The sequence below is a fragment of the Oncorhynchus kisutch genome, linkage group LG27, assembly GCF_002021735.2.
Source record: "Oncorhynchus kisutch isolate 150728-3 linkage group LG27, Okis_V2, whole genome shotgun sequence".
NCBI lineage: Eukaryota > Metazoa > Chordata > Actinopteri > Salmoniformes > Salmonidae > Oncorhynchus > Oncorhynchus kisutch.
This window is the reverse complement of record NC_034200.2, coordinates 8,155,020-8,170,171: the sequence shown is the minus strand read 5'-3', so window position 1 is coordinate 8,170,171 and position 15,152 is coordinate 8,155,020. Positions and strand designations below refer to the sequence as shown.

Below are 15,152 nucleotides of genomic sequence, written 5' to 3'. Positions count from 1 at the left end.
TGGAGCAGCCAGAGCTGCCAGTCTGCATGGAGCAGCCAGAGCCGCCAGTCTGCAAGGAGCCGCCAGAGCCACCAGTCAGCATGGAGCAGCCAGAGCCGTCAGTCTGCCAGGATCCGCCAGTCAGCCAGACTCTTCCAGATCCGCCAGTCAGCCAGACTCTTCCAGATCCGCCAGTCAGCCAGACTCTTCCAGATCCGCCAGTCTGCCAGACTCTTCCAGATCTGCCTGTCAGCCAGACTCTTCCAGATCTGCCAGTCAGTCAGACTCTTCCAGATCCGCCAGTCAGTCACTCTTCCAGATCTGCCAGGATCCGCCAGTCAACCAGACTCTTCCAGATCTGCCAGTCAGCCAGGATCCGCCAGTCAGCCAGACTCTTCTAGATCTGCCAGTCTGCCAGACTCTTCTAGATCTGCCAGAATCTTCCAGATCCTCCAGATCCGCCAGTCTGCCAGACTCTTCCAGATCCGCCAGTCTGCCAGACTCTTCCAGATCCGCCAGTCTGCCAGACTCTTCCAGATCCGCCAGTCTGCCAGACTCTTCCAGATCCGCCAGACTCTTCCAGATCCGCCAGACTCTTCCAGATCCGCCAGTCAGCCAGACTCTTCCAGATCCGCCAGTCAGCCAGGATCTCCTGTGCTGCCGGAGTCTGAAGAGCCCCTCTGTCCCGAGCTGCCCCTCTGTCCCGAGCTGCCCCTCTGTCCCGAGCTGCCCCTCTGTCCCGAGCTGCCCCTCTGTCCCGAGCTGCCCCTCTGTCCCGAGCTGCCCCTCTGTCCTGAGCTGCCCCTCTGTCCCGTGTTATTAAGTATGGTTGCCGTGGCTAGGAGGTCACGGAAGCGGACAAGGTGGGGGAAGACTAAGGTGAAGTGGGGGCCACGTCCAGCACCAGAGCCGCCACCGCGGACAGATGCCCACCCAGACCCTCCCCTATAGGTTCAGGTTTTGCGGCCGGAGTCCGCACCTTGGGGGGGGGGGGGTACTGTCACACCCTGACCATAGTTTACTTTGTATATTTCTATGTTTTGGGTGGTCAGGGTGTGAGCTGAGTGGGCATTCTGTTTCATGTCTAGTTTGTCTATTTCTATGTCTGGCCTGATATGGTTCTCAATCAGAGGCAGGTGTTAGTCATTGTCTCTGATTGGGAACCATATTTAGGTAGCCTGGGTTTCACTGTGTGTTTGTAGGTGATTGTTCCTGTCTCTGTGTTTGCACCAGATAGGGCTGTTTCGGTTTTCGTTTACGTTCATTGTAGTGTTTGTATTGATTCGTGTTTTACGTTTGTTGATTAAACATGGATCGCAATCTACATGCCGCATTTTGGTCCGACTCTCCTTCTCCACAAGAGAACCGTTACATGTGGTCGCATTGTAGTGATAATGGCTGTAACAGCAATTGACAATCTGTGGCTGCGTTCCTCATCGTCAGACTGTCGCTGACTGTTCAACAATAGAATGAACAGTCACGCTTACTTAGTCTGTGAAGTCATCATACCCTCTAACTGGCAGCCAGGTAATAAGAGCTAATGGAATTTTACGCTTCATACTGTCCCGTAGGGAGGCAGGGCATAGAGAGGGTCGAACGTGGTTGACAGACAGTCACTTTGCCCTCTGAGCTATTTCTTCATTACATAAGGTCAAAAGCGGCAGATTCAGAAGCGCTACATCCAACCCGAGCACGCACATGTGAGCGAATTTGAGACACAGGGAGTTCGGCGGCTTTGTTAGCCCACTTTACCCAAAACTATGTCCATATGGGTCTTCCGTAGACCTTGAAACAGTCCCAAGACTTTGGGATAAACTTGGAAGACTTACATACTGTACTCCCGAGTTGTGCAGCGGTCTAAGGCACTGCACCTCAGTGCTAGAGGCATCACTACAGACCCTGGTTCGATCCTGGGCTGTATCACAACCGGCCGTGATCGGGAGTCCTATAGGGCGGCACACAATTGCCCTAGCGTCGTCCAGGTTAGGCGGGGCTTGGCCGTCATTGTAAAATAAGAATTAGTTCTTAACGGACTTGCCTGGTTAAATAAAGGTTCAATTAAAACATTTTAACTCACAGCATTGACAAGAGTCACTCTGATTTCTCTGGTTATTTCAAATTGGATTAAATTAGGGGAAAAACACACAATCTTGTTGATCAAACAAATAACTCAGTCCGCTCTCCAGTTCTTACAAGTTCATATCCTTTGGACTAATCAATGATGACAAGCCATCTAAGCGAGAAAATAAAAAAATAAAAAATAAAGTCAGTAAGACTTCTGCATTATAACTTCCAAATCAGACATTCCATCAATGTACAGTATGGGTATGAGAGACTGCAGCATATACAGTAGTGCATAATGCCTGGTATAGAATCTCAGGGTCGTTCAACGAGTCTTAGAGGAAAACCAAATAACGAGTCTTAGGGGGCCAAATAAATAACAACACCCTGTTCCTTATGTAGTGCACTGCTATGCAGACGGATCAATAGCAGTACACTATAGGGGGAGTAGAATCTCCAAATAGTACCTTATCTGAAGAATAGGGTGTAATTTGAGCCACAGATCCTGTCCACTGTACCCGATAGAGAGTGACCACTGGCAGGCACCGTCCGGATCACATGCAGTACCAAGAATGGCTCAGCCACAAACAATGCCCCTACTCAGCCTTCCTCCCCACTAGCTAATCCTGCTTCCCAGCTCGTTTCTCCCGTACCCCCAAATCCTGTCCCAAAGCCTCACCCATCTCTTCCAAAACCCCCTCCAACACTATCACCAAAACAAATAATTCAGCATTTTCTCATTTTTCTTGAGTTAATATTGTGTATCACAAAAGGACACACATTGAAATGTGCATATTCTCTCTAAATGTGACTATTAGGTAACACAGCTGACTGAAATGCACTGGATACTTCAACCACCTGAATCAGCCCCGGCTTGGCCTCTACTGTACCTCTGGCCTTGTACAGCTCCCTGGTGGCCGATTCTGCAAATGACACCCTCATTTGGTAGGCTACTGAAATAATGAGCGAAGGATTTTCGGTTTACGATGTATCTTTCGTAGAAGGGCTGAAGATGTAACATAAGTTTCCCAATAACACCATGCAGAGAGAACGTTCGCTCAAGTGCGTAGTTGAGGCGTGTCGTGTATTGATAGGATCAAAAGAACAGCAGCGATGCTCTATGATCAGTCTTTTCCATTCAAATCATACTTTAACATTAGAATTATTCCACAATAGTGACGACGGATCAGCTCATAGAGAGATTATCACCTACAGGCCTAGGCCTATGGCTGCAAATATTGTGGCTTATCGTAGGCTACCATATAATAATGCACTAAATCACCGATTTGGCATACATTGTTACACATGAAATAAATTGAGGCACAAATTAGACAGTAGCCTACAATTAGCTAAATAGAATAAATTGATTGAACATGACATTGATTTCAATATGATTATTTAGCAAGCGTTGTTAAGTGCAACTTTAGAAACTATGGTTTTGGTGAAACAGCTCTGAGATTTAACAAAGGTTCCAACGATTAATTTAGCCATAAGATGTTTTTAGGAAACCGGGCCCAGTTATCACCCATAAAGCTTGATACAAATAAAACATCTTAGTGTTGACCCAAAAACATCAAAGTTGAATTCTAAGCATCCATGGGTAACTTAATTCATAAATAAGGAAATAATTGACTCAGGTGGGTTCTGGTCTGAAACAAAAGCCTACATACAAAGCATCCCTGCAGCATCAAGAGTGGCCATTCCTGATTTAGCATAACCCTGGCCTTGCTTTCTCCCCCCATCCCTCTTTCTCTCTCTGGATTTGGCAGCTGGGATGTAGTCCACCCAGCCTTGTTCAAGCCCTCTGGCTGACACAAAATGCTTTTTATTTTTTATTTCTCCAGGCTGCACCTGTGCTTGGCTATCACCCTCCACACAGAGGATGTCTCTACCACCACCCCAGCCCTGCTACAGGACAACTGCTCGTGATAGAGGTCCTTGGTGTTTTCTGGGGGACACAGTCTGAGTTCAAGGGTTAGAATCGTCCATGTAATTGGAGTGACAAGCTGCTACCACAGCTGGAATGTATCTCTGCAATTCTGTGTATCTAGAATGTCTCTGTCTATAGTTTCTTAAACTTTTTCAGCCTGGGACCAAAATTCAAAATTCTGTTTTTTCCTGGGACCCAAACTTATGAAAACATGCAACTATATTTCAAGTACATGTCATTGTCCTTATGCCAGCCTAAAACAAATGCAATATAGGCAAATAACAAATAAAGTAAATATAAAATAGCTATTCATGTTTATTTTCCCCCATTAAAAACACTCTTACATATCTGTCTAGGTTGGAACGGTTGTGGTTAAAATACAATAAATCATTTTCATTCTGAGCTGGAAAAAAGGGATTGATCACATGACACAGATGTATAACATTACACAAACACACACACAGGCTCCGTTTTTGACAGTGCAACCCTAAGTAAACAGTACAGATGAAAAATGATCAGGCCTACTGTACATCTTACTGTAGAAAGTATTGTTGAAAACAAATCTAGGTTGTAACTGTTATTGTTCAAATACAATACATCATTTGTATTCTAAATTGGAATTAACTGACTGATCATATCACACAGATCTAGACCAGAAAAACACACACTATCCTAATGAGAGGTGTGTGGCTGGTTGAAGTTTTCAACAAGCATGTTTATTCTGGGCTCAGTTTTGGACACTGCAACCCTGAGGTCGTCCTCAGCATTGAGTCTGTTTCTGTACTTGTTTATTAATTACGCCAGAGTTGAGAACCCTAACTCACACAGGCATGTGGTGACAAACTGGATCAGAACATGTACTGCTTTCTCAGTCAGGCAGGAGACCGCTTCCTGCTGTAGATGAGCAACCCAGAACTGTGGGAGTGTGTTTGCCTCAAAAAGCATCTTGCTTCAATCAGTTTATTCCAGTTCAGAAAAAAGATTACTTGTATTTTAACCACAATAGTTGCAACCTAGATGTGTTTTCACCAATCATTTTTACAGTAAGAAGTACAGTTGGTCTGATCATTTTTCTTCATAAACTCAGCAAAAAAAGAAACGTCCACTTTTCAGGACCCTGTCCTTCAAAGATAATTTGTAAAAATCCAAATAACTTCACAGATCCTTTGGTTTAAACACTGTTTCACATGCTTGTTCAATGAACCATAAACAATTAATGAACATGCACCTGTGGAACGGTCGTTAAGACACTAACAGCTTACAGACGGTAGGCAATTAAGGTCACAGTTACGAAAACTTAGGACACTAAAGAGGCCTTTCTACTGACTCTGAAAAACACCACAAGAAAGATGCCCAGGGTCCCTGCTCATCAATGTGAACGTGCCTTTGGCATGCTGCAAGGAGACATGAGGACTGCAGATGTGGCCAGGGCAATAAATTGCAGTGTCCGTACTGTGAGACACGTAAGACAGAGCTACAAGGAGACAGGATGGACAGCTGATCGTCCTCGCAGTGGCAGACCACGTGTAACAATAGGATTGGTACATCCGAACATCACACCTGCGGGACAGGTACAGGATGGCAACAACAACTGCCCGAGTTACACCAGGAACGCACAATCCCTCCATCAGTGCTCAGGCTGTCCGTAATAGGCTGAGAGAGGCTGGACTGAGGGCTTGTAGGCCTGTTGCAAAGGCAGGTCCTCACCATGAGGACTGCAGTACTTATTGCAGCTGGTGGCCACTTTTGATTTTGACCCCCCCTTTGTTCAGGGACACATTATTCAATTTCTGTTAGTCACAGGTCTGTGGAACTTGTTCAGTTTATGTCTGTTGTTGAAGCTTATGCTCATACAAATATGTACACATGTTAAGTTTGCTGAAAATAAACGCAGTTGACAGTGAGAGGACGTTTCTTTTTTTGTTGAGTTTATATACTGTTACTTAGGGTTGCACACTATCAGTAGCTAGCTAGCTTGCTTTGGCTAACGTTAGCTATTAGCTGTGTACAAGCGAATTGTTTGAAAGAGAAACTCACTTCTACTACTGTGAGAGATAGTACTCCCTTATTTCTGCTTATCATCATCACCTGTTATAAAATGACAACAATGCCATGCTAGCCGACTTACTTTTCCACTGTCGAAGCAGTTTCCTGAAGCATTCCACCCTGTTCTGAAAGAACTCCCTGGTTTTACCGTCATGCTGTTGATGTTTGGTCAGGTTGTGTCATTTAAATGTTTTCCTTTTGAGAGACTTATTACTCCTCTTTATTTCTCAAAGTTTGTATGAAACAAGGGTGCGTTCGTAAATTCGATCTGGCTATCTACTCCGATTTCAGAGCACTCTCGTCTGAGTGTGCCAGAGCGCAGAATAACTGATGCATTTACGAACGCTCAACACCCGTTGAATATGGTCGGTGTCAGTAAACGTTGGGGGAAAAATGTAATTCAATTGTTGCCAGTAGCACAGTTACAGTCAACAAGGCTCTGGATAACATGAAAACAGTATAACCAGTTCTGCTGGTTATACTTGTGTCTGGAAGTAACCAGCAAGTTAGCCAGTTAGCTTCAGTGCTTGACTGCGGTTGTGAGGTCAAAACGCTCGGATCAACTTTACTCATCCATTGTACCCCCCGAGAGCGCAACGCTCTGAATTTACGAAAGGACAATCTGACAACTCTGAATTTACGAACGCGCACTCTGGCACTCCAGATTGAAGTTACGAACCCACCCCAAGAGAGAGAAACTCGTCGCTGTATTTGCGTTTCATGATGATTGAGCTCAGTCAAAATTTGTGGCTAGCTTGACTCTATTTGATGGCAGTGAGTGATGGCGAGTAGGAATGACAAGTCATTGGCGGACAGCACATCATCTGCTGCTGAACGACAGCGCTGCAGCGTGTGGGTCTTGGAGAGATCTTCAAGAAAACTGCAGAAAAAATATCTGGTAAACCGCGAAGCACACGGGCATTTCCCTCCCACTCGGCAGCTGCCAAACTGACACCGCTGCCAAGCAGAGAGCGCACTGAACAGAGCGCATTTGCACTAGGCCAAATCAATTCCAGTAATTCATGAAATAATGATACATTTACTCTAACACTTCGCGACCCACCATTAACAGGTCTGCGACCGACTTTGGGTCGTGACCCATACTTTTAAGAAAGGCTGCAGTAACACATCGCGACAATTAATAGGTCCGTGGGTCACGACATATACTATTAGAAAGGTTGGTTTGGACTCATCCCTATTTTTAGGACTGTTATAAAATTAGTTCAGGGTTAGATCAGAAATGTAATGTCCTCAACTATGGCTTCAGTTAATTAGAATGTAATCATTTAGGGCCTCAAGTTATTCACGTGCTAAAGAAGTTGTTGGGAGGCCTTTATTGCTTTGTTGTTGTTGCTTTACCAAGGTATTTAGGTATATTACAAAGCAATTGAGCATACAATAGCTGTAATGTGTTGGTTTATACACAATATCTATTTTTGTAATGACTGATTATATAATAGCTGATATACAGATCTGCAATATGTGAATAATGCAACTACATGTCTATTGACAACAAGCAAAAATACAGACTGTGCCAGTTCTATAAATCTCTTTCTCTTTCCCTCCCTTTTCTCATTTCCCCCTCTATTTCTCCCTCTATCTTTTTCTCTCCCTGTCAGGGCAAAGATGGAAGAGAGTTTTGAGATGTTTGAGGAGGAGTTAGGCAGGCCAGAGCCTCCCCCTCAAAAGCCCGCAGACCAGTTCCAGGTAAGGAACACACACATGCACATACACGCACACACACACACACACACACACGCATATATATATATACACACACACACACACACACACACACACACACACACACACTTGGTGTAGACCACTGACGCAACTAAAACTCACTGACCGCAACAAAGAGCATGAGTCAGGCACTGTTTTAGTTCCTGTGGCAGACCATCAATCAAATATTGCTAAGTATTACTGAGCCAGGAAACATGAGTGACACAACCAAGCATTGTGATGGCTTTTCTCCTTTACCAGCTGTGTGATCTATAGGTATACTACATGACCAAAAGTATGTGACACTTCAAAATCCTCATTCCAAAATCATGGGCATTAATATTGAGTGGGTCCCCCCTTTGCTGCTATAACAGCCTCCAATCTTATGGGAAGGCTTTCCACTTGCGTCCATTCAGCCACAAGGGTATTAGTGAGGTCGGCACGGATATGTTGGGCGATTAGGCCTGGCTTGCAGTCGGCGTTCCAATTCATCCCAAAGGTGTTCGATGGGGTTGAGGTCAGGGCTCTGTGCAGGCCAGTCAAGTTCTTCCACACCAATCTCAACAAACCATTTCTGTATGGATCTCGCTTTGTGCACTGTGGACAGGACAGACAATTTTTATGCGCTACAGCAGTCCCATTCTATGAGCTTGTGTGCCCTACCACTTCTCATCTAAGCTGTTGTTGTTCCTAGACGTTTCCACGTCACAATAACAGAACTTACAGTTGACCGGGTCAGCTCTAGCTGTGCAGAAATTTGACGAAATGACTTGTTGGAAAGGTGGCATCCTATGACGGTGGCACTGAGCTCTTCAGTAAGGCCATTCTGCTGCCAATGTTTGTGCATGGAGGTTGCATGGCTATGTGCTCGATTTTATACACCTGTCAGAACGTGGTTTGGCTGAAATAGCCAAACCCACTAATTTGAAGGGTTGTCCACATACTTTTGTATATATAGTGTGACTGCCAAAATAAAGGACACCTTGAGTAAATGAGGGATACAAAGTATACTGAAAGAAGGTGCTTCCACACAGGTGTGGTTCTTGAGGTAGTTAAATAATTAACATCCCATCATGCTTAGGGTCATGTATAAAAATGCTGGGCAGGTCCAGTTACCCATTATTTTGGATACCATGGCTATTCCCCCATAGAATGACAATTCCCCCATCCACAGGGCACGAGTGGTCACTGAATGGTTTGATGAGCATTAAAACGATGTAAACCGTCTGCCATGGCTGTCTTGATGTTAAGAAGCCTTTACACAAAGTGTACTAAAACCATTATGGGCCGTAGTGTGAATTCACCTCACACAGATGCACTGGGGGAGTTTCAACTACAGTAACTTACTGGCAGCAGAGCTCCTATCCTTAAAACAAGGGAGTTTAGTTACAACTGAGTATACATTGTCTCTCTTCCTCTCATTTAATTTCTCTCACGCTCCTTTACTTACCGCATTTTACATCACTACACCTCGACCTCGCCAATGCACTAGCCATTATACAGTACCAAAACCCTGTCCATCCCTGCTAAATGTGACATATGGATGTAACATGATGCTTCTAATACTATACTAAACCAAAATATAAATGCAACATGTAAGGTGTTGGTCCCATGTTTCCTGAGCTGAAATAAAAAATCCCACAAATGTGTAATACGCACAAAAAGCTTATTTTTCTCAAATGTTGTGCACAAATTTGTTTACATCCCTGTTAGTGAGCATTTCTCCTGAATAAACAGCATGATCAATACACATGTGCACCTTGTGCTGGGGACAATAAAAGGCTACTCTACAATGTGCAGCTTTGTCACACAATGCCACAGATGTACAATTTTTTGAGGGAGCATGTAATTGGAATGCTGACTGCAGGAATGTCCACTAGAGTTGTTGCCAGATCATTTTATGCTAATTTCCCTACCATAAGTCGTCTCCAACATTTTATCGATGGTAATTTGAACGTACAGAGATACCATAACGAGATTCTGAGGCCCATTGTCGTGCCATTCATCTGCCGCAGTCACCTCATGTACGGTCCCATGTTGCAAGGATCTGTACACAATTCCTGGAAGCTGAAAATGTCCCAGTTCTTCCATGGCCTGCATACTCACCAGACATGTCACCCATTGAGCCTGTTTGGGATGCTCTGGATTGACGTGTTTGACAGCGTGTTCCAGTTCCCGCCAATATCCAGCAACTTTGCATAGCCATTGAAGAGGAGTGGAACAACATTCCACAGGCCACAATCAACAGCTTGATCAACTCTATGTGGTGGTCACACCAGATACTGACTGGTTTTCTGATCCAAGCCCCTACTTTTTAAAGGTATCTTTGACCAACATGCATATCTGTATTCCCAGTCATGTGAAATCCAAATATTAGGGCCTAATTAATTTATTTGAATTTACTATTTCCTTACATGAACTGTAACTCAGTAAAATCGTAGAAATTGTTGCATGTTGCGTTTTTGTTCAGTGTATATTATGTGGTTATCTGGTGATCAACATAGCCCCTGGCTAACTGTACTGTTTCTTTGCAGAAATGTATGCTAAGGAAAGAAGAATAACCCTACAGGAACAGACCATGCCTTCTCAACAGGAACCTCCAATCTTGCAGCAGCAAGTCCCCAAGATAATGCCCAGAGAACCCAGTGTCCCCGGCAGAAGCAGTGACCCACCTCTCTCTCTCCTCTGTCTCTCTCTGTCCTTCATCTCTATCTATATCCCTCGTTCTCTGTCTCTCTCTCGCTCTTTCTGTCTCTCTCCCACAATAACATGACAAAGTCACCTGATTTATCATACATGAGTAAAAGTAAAGATACCTTTATAGAAAGTTACTCAAGTAAAAGTGAAAGTTATGCAGTAAAATACTACTTGAGTAAAAGTCTAAAAGTATTTGGTTCTAAATATACAGGCGGGGTCCTGAAGATAGAACATATCTATTTTCATATTGATTTGTCCGTGACATTTGACTTTGCACACAAGGTCAGAACAGCATATGACTGCATGACAACTCATGTATGAAGAACTTTATGTAGATTCAACAATAAATTTGCAAACAATACTAAGAACCTGTTTTTGCTTTGTCATTATTATTGTGAACATCAGCCAATTCCGCCCAATCTCCTTACTGAATATCGAGGGTAAAATCTTCATTGCCCAGAGGATGGCCGAGTACCTGCAAAGGAATGCGTACCTCGATACATCTGCACAGAAGGCAGGAATATCAGGGTTCTCTGGCTGCTTTGAACATTCCAGCATGATCTGGCACCAGATCCAAATGGCCATGGTGGAGAAAAGGGACCTCCGTCCTCGACCTCGCCAATGCATTTGGCTCTGTGCCCCATGAACTCCTGTGGTCTGCCTTCAGATTTTTCCACATACCGGACACCATCACAACCCTGGTGAAGTCGTACTTCCAGGATCCGCAGTTCTGCTTCACCACCTCATGGCAGTGCCTGAATGTAGGTATAATGGCGGGATGTACCATTTCTCCGTTGGCATTCATAATGGCAATGGAGGTTATCATCAGATCCTCAAAATGGGTTGCTGGTGGACAGCGACTCTGGTTTCCGCCTCCCTCCACTCAGAGCCTACATGGACGATATTACACCATTGACCACCACTGTCCCATGCATCAGGAGACTGCTCAGAAAACTCGAGGAGAACATCAGCTGGGCCCGTATGAAGATTAAACCATCCAAGTCACGCAGCATCTCGATTGTGAAGGGAATACTCTCTGACCTGAAGTTCTTCATCGGAGATGACCAAATCCCAACAGTGTCTGAGCAGCCGGTAAAAAGCCTTGGAAGGTGGTATGATGCAAGCCTGAAGGACAAAGACCAGGTGCAACAGCTGCGTAAAGACATCAGTAGTAGCCTACAGTCCATCGCCAACACCCAGCTACCTGGAAAGTTAAAGGCCTGGTGTCTGCAGTATGGTCTCCTACTCCGGGTGTTGTGGCCCCTAGCAGTGTATGAGGTTACAATCTCAACAGTGGAGAAGATGGAAAGAGGAGTCACAGGCTACTTAAAGAAGTGGCTCGGAGTTCCACGATGCCTTACCACCATAGGCCTCTATGGAGATGGTGTCCTCAAGCTGCCTCTCACCAGTCTAACAGAGGAATTCAAGTGTGCAAAAACCAGGCCCCAGATGACACTGAATGAATCTCGAGATCCAGTGGTGAGCAACAACGCGCCGACCTTGGCAACTGGGCGCAAATGGAGGCCAGGAAAAGCAGTCCAGGAGACAACAGCAGCCCTCAGACATACTGACATTGTGGGTCATGTTCAGCAAGGGAGAGGAGGCCTTGGGCTAACTAGCTGTGCTGCTTGGAGTAAGGCCACTGCACCAGAGCGGCGGAAGATGGTAGTGCAGGAAGTACGCCAATCAGGAGGAGGCTGCAAGGTGGGCCAAGGCAGTCTCTTTTGCCAAACAGGGACAGTGGACTCGATGGGACAGTGTGGAGAAGAGGAAGATCAGCTGGAAGGATCTGTGGGCCATGGAAGCGAGGCGGTTGAGCTTTTCCATCAGAGCAACATATGACGTCCTTCCAACACCAGTTAATCTTCACCAATGGCATGGTGAAGATCCGGACTGTGCCCTCTGTTCCATGCCAGCCAACCTCAGGCACATTCTCACAGGGTGTAAAACAAGCCTCACCCAAGGACGCTACACTTGGCGTCACAACCAAGTCCTTAAAAACCTTGCGTCCACCCTAGAGGACAAGCGAGCTGCCACCAACTCCCTACCAGCCCCAGCAGCATCACACCCCTTACGGACGACCTTTGTCCGCGAAGGGGCTAATCCACAGAAGAGCGGCTCTACACCATTAGAGCGAGACCAGCTGCGCTTGGCCCGAGACTGGAAAATGCTAGCTGACATTGGCCGGCAACTTGTGTTTCCTCCGGAGATCGCAACCACCACCCTAAGACCTGACATGGTGCTCTGGTCCCGTTCGCTCAAGAAGGTCTTCATCATTGAGCTCACAGTACCCTGGGAGGACTCAGTAGATGAGGCTTATGAGCGAAAACATCTGCGCTATGCCGATCTAGCTGCCGAAGCACGGCATCATGGCTGGAACACAGAAGTCCGACCAGTGGAGGTGGGCTGCAGAGGTTTTGTGCAAACATCTACAACCAGACTGCTTAGAAACCTGGGAATTAAGGGCCAGAGCCAGCATTCGGCAATCAAAGCTGTATCGGAGGCGGCAGAAGGCAGCAGTCAGTGGCTCTGGATGAAGAGGAAAGACCCCAGCTGGGCCCAGAAGTGAGAGGGCAAGGAGGTATGCGGTCAACAATGCTTGACTCAGGGAGGAGGACGCCTCTGCCATGCATAGTCCCATGGGATGTTGGCTATCAACAACAAGGCAACTCCTATGACTAATTGGTAATGGGACGCAAGCGTAGGATTGATCACCCTGTCGCTGGCCGCCTTTGGGGAGGGTGTATAGTGCGAAAGGCCGAAACACCCTAGGAACCAAAGGTACACTACTGGCGATGCGCTCCCCAAATTTCACCAGACTCACTTCATGAACTCTTGGAAGTGCTTGCACAAAGGATAGTAACATCTCATCCTGTGTTCCTGGAATCAAAGTACCTAAAGTATAAATCATTTAAAATTCCTTATATTAAGCAAAGCAGACGGCACCATTTTCTTGTTTTTAAAATGTATGGATAGACAGGGGCACACTCCAACACTTTACAAACAATGCATTTGTGTTTAGTGATTCCTCCAGATCAGAGACAGTAGGGATGATATGTTTGTGAATTTGACAATTTTCCTATCGTGCTTAGCATTTAAAATGTAATGAGTACTTTTGGGTGTCAAGGTTAATGTAGGGAGTAAAAAGTACATTATTTTCTTTAGGAATGTAGTGAAGTAAAAGTAAATAATGTAAATATTAGTCGGCCTCCTGAGTGGTGCTGCGGTCTTAGGCACTGCATAGCAGTTCTTGAGGCGTCACTACAGACCCGGGTTCGATCCAGGGCTGTGTCGCAGCCGGCCACGATCGAGAGAAGCATGAGGCAGCGCACAATTGGCCTAGCGTCATCCAGGTTAGGGGAGGGTTTGGCCTAACGGGATCTCCATGTCCCATCGCGATCTAGCAACACCTGTGGCAGGCCGGGCGCATGAACGCTGACATGGTTGCCAGTTGTACGTTTTTTCCTCAGACACATTGGTGTGACTGGCTTCCTGATTAAGCGAGCATTGTGTCAAGAAGCAGTGTGGCTTGGAAGGGTCATGTTTCGGAGGACGCATGGCTCTCGATCTTCGCCTCTGCCAAGCCCGTACGGGAGTTGCAGCGATTGGACAAGACTGTAACTACCAATTGGATGTCATGAAATTTGGGATAAAAAAGGGGTAAAATATATAGTAGTACCAGTCAAAGGTTTGGGCACACCTACTCATTCTTAATTTTTTACTATTTTATACATTGTAGAATAATAGTGAAGACATCAAAACTATGAAATAACAACAATAGAATCATGGAGTAACCAAAAAAGTGTAAAACAAATCAAAATATATTTTTGATTTTAGATTCTTCAAAGTAGCCACCCGTTGCCTTTGATAGCTTTGCACACTCTTGGCATTCTCTCAACCAGCTTTTCCAAAAGTCTTGAAGGAGTTCCCACATATGCTGAGCACTTGATGGCTGCTTTCCTTTCGCTCTGCGGTCCAACTCATCGCAAACCATCTCAATTGGGTTGATGTTGGGTGATTGTGGACGCCAGGTCATCTGATGCACCGCTCCATCACTCTCATTCTTGGTCAAATAGCCCTTACACAGCCTGGAGGTGTGTTGGGTCAATGTTCTGTTCAAAAACAGATGATAGTCCCACTAAGCGCAAACCAAATGGGACTAAGCGCAAACCAAATTGCTGTAGAATGCTGTGGTAATCCCAGATAGTGTCACCAGCAAAGCACCCCCACACCATCATACCTCCTCCTCCATGCTTCACGGTGGGAACCACAAATGCAGAGATCATCAGTTCACCTACTGTGCGTCACAAAGACATGGCAGTTGGAACCAAAAAAAGTACAGATTTCCACTGGTCTAATGTCTATTACTTGTGTTTCTTGGCCCATGCACGTCTTTTAGTAGTGGTTTCTTTGCAGCATTTTGACCATGAAGGCCTGATGCACGCAGTCTCTTCTGAACAGCTGATGTTGAGATGTGTATGGTACTTGAACTCTGTGAAGCATTTATTTGGGCTGCAATCTGAGGTGCAGTTAACTCTAATGAACTTATCCTCTGCACCAGAGGTAACTCTGGGTCTTCCTTTCCTGTGGCGGTCCTCATGAGAGCCAGTTTTATCATAGCACTTGATGGTTTTTGAGATTGCACTTCAAGAAACTTTACAATTCTTGACATTTTCCGGATTAACTGACAGTCATGTCTTAAAGTAATGATAGACGT

At 45.4% G+C, this 15,152-nt stretch overlaps 1 protein-coding gene and 1 long non-coding RNA gene across 3 annotated transcripts in view; one reads left to right on the top strand and one right to left on the bottom strand.

Annotated features, from left to right (window-relative positions):
• The window catches only part of LOC116357768 (uncharacterized), a 34,815-nt gene extending 28,435 nt beyond the window's left edge, over positions 1 to 6,380 (bottom strand). For both annotated transcript variants that reach the window (XM_031806383.1, XM_031806382.1), the window contains exon 1: positions 6,099 to 6,380. The gene's annotated coding sequence lies outside the window, so the exon portion shown is untranslated. The remainder of the gene's footprint in view (positions 1 to 6,098) is intronic.
• A 113-nt stretch (positions 6,381 to 6,493) lies between these two features.
• Positions 6,494 to 10,796, top strand: LOC109900325 (uncharacterized). The gene is made up of 3 exons (XR_002256580.2): positions 6,494 to 6,914; positions 7,636 to 7,723; positions 10,273 to 10,796. It is a non-coding gene; the product is annotated as an uncharacterized LOC109900325 (long non-coding RNA).
• Positions 10,797 to 15,152: the final 4,356 nt, after the last annotated feature.